Below are 2,451 nucleotides of genomic sequence, written 5' to 3'. Positions count from 1 at the left end.
GAAATTTCAAGTTTCTATAGTCACTCGTTTTTAATTAGAACAAAATAAGAAAATCGTTACGTAAGAAATCGAGTGAATATCAAATGTTGTAAAAATATGAAATTCAAACGCTCATAAAAATGTAATTTGAATCTCTTATAGACATTTTTTTTTTGATACAGGTAGATTATCATATAAGGAATTTTGTAATACATTTTAAAATCTTAGTTCTAAAAAGAAAAATTTATACGAATTATGAACTCAAAATAATTTGCTAATTTTCGTGATTTTTACAAATTTTGTCAATTTTTGAACTTTAAATGCTGATAAAAAAAAACTGTGACTAAGGATTTTTAATATTTTTCAAATGTCATTGTAACAATATAGTAGGAGCCTTGTATTCAATTTTCAAGTATTTTTGCTCAAAAAATAAAGTTTTATTGACATTCATAGAAAAAAAACAAATTAAATTGGAAACTGAAATTGTCCGTAAACAGCTCAAAACAAATCAAAATATTTTTAAAATTTTATCATGTATAGAAAATGGAAATATAACTAACCAGTGAAAATTTCATGTATCTACAGTCATTCGTTTTAATGTTACACCAAAAACCAAAATCAATTTTCTCGAAAACAGCTTTTGCGTAAAAATTCCCGTTTTTCCTTAATTTTTCTTTTGTTTTTCAAGGCGCTTTTGAAAACTATTGGAAAATTTTGACTCAAAAATAATAAAGAAAAAAATGTATAAAACACTAGTTTTTAACAAAATTGATTTTGTTTTTTGTTGAAATTAAAAAAGTAATAATCGGTAGATAATTTTAATTTTAATCAAATAATAATAATATTTAATATTATACACGTTGGCTGTCACGTCTATTTTGGTTAACTATACATTTGAACCAAAGAAATTTGTGTCAACTTTATTTGTTTATTGCATTTTAGTCATCAATCTCACTTATATCAATGACATGCATCATTCTACCAGCTGTAGAATTCAGAGGGTCAAATTACCACTCAGAAACAAAAATATATATGGAACTCATATATTTCTCGCTAATGAAGCATTGGTTAACCTCTCTAATAAAAATATCAGAAATAATTATAAAATGTATTTACTTTTTATTATAACAAACAAACTGCAGGTATAAATTTCAATCAAACAAATAAAAAAACATAACTTTTTTTATACATAAAAAATATATATTTTATAAATAAAAGGAACATTTTTTAAATATTTTTCAAACTAGTTTTATGGCTTTCAAAAAAGCAAGGCTTTTATGTTGGTACTTTGCAAGATGAAAAAATAGCGTTACTTATAAATTTAGTTAAAAAAAGGTGGGTAAGTGGATGTCGCTCTGCTGTACAGTAGGTTAGAAGTGGGTCACTGTATAATGGACGGTATTAAATTTGAATTCAATGATATAATATCACTGTATAAGAAAAACGATTCTGAGCGGAGACGGTATATCAGTCTATGTATTAGACATATATATACTTATCTATGGTATTAAAAAAAAATTGACCTATAATAGGTACCTATAATAAATTCCAAATTAATCATATCATAATATCTATTAGGTACTTATAAGTTATAACGCGTTATACATCAACAAAAAACCGTGGTAAAATCATAGATATATAATAGTATACTTTAGAAGTTTCAAGTACCCACGAATAATATTATACAATCACAACAAAATAACTAAAATAGTTATCCTAGGTTTTTAATATGTAATTACGTACAAATTTATACTTAAAATGACTATAAAAATAAACTGTGTAAATGTATTTTTTAGATTTTTTGGTAACAGAATTAATTACTTATGTGGAATCTTGTTTTAAATTTTTAATTCTTAGATACAAAAATTGAACATTTTATAAATTTTTAACTACAAAATAATTTTTCAAATTAAAATTTGATAAATTTTGTCAAAATTTGATATTTAAATGCTTATAAAAAAAAATTGTGCCTATGTTTTTTTAATATTTTTCAACTGATATTGTAACAATATATCAGGAGCTTTGTATTAAATTTATACACTTTTTGGCCCAACAGATAAAACTTTATTGATATTTATAGAAAAAAAAACTAAAAAAATTGAAAACTGACCATGTCTGTACACAGCTCAAAAAGAATCAAATTATTTTCAAAATTTTATGGTGTATAGGAAATGCTAATATAAACATTCAGTAAAATTTTCATGTATCTGCAGTTATTCGTTTTTGAATTACAACAAAATAAGGAAATCGCTACATGAGAAATCGAGTGAATATCCAATGTTGTAAAAATTTGAATTTCAAACGATCATAAAAATTTAATTTGACTTTCTTATAGATATTTTTTGTTTGATAAAGGTAGATAATCTTATAAGGAATCTTGTATTACATTTTCATATCTTAGATTTAAAAAGAAAAATTTTTATGAATTTCTAACTCGAAATAATTTGCAAATTTTCGTGATTTTTCCATATT

The sequence above is a fragment of the Acyrthosiphon pisum genome, chromosome A2 (genome assembly GCF_005508785.2).
Source record: "Acyrthosiphon pisum isolate AL4f chromosome A2, pea_aphid_22Mar2018_4r6ur, whole genome shotgun sequence".
Taxonomy (NCBI): domain Eukaryota; kingdom Metazoa; phylum Arthropoda; class Insecta; order Hemiptera; family Aphididae; genus Acyrthosiphon; species Acyrthosiphon pisum.
This window is presented reverse-complemented; position numbering follows the sequence as displayed.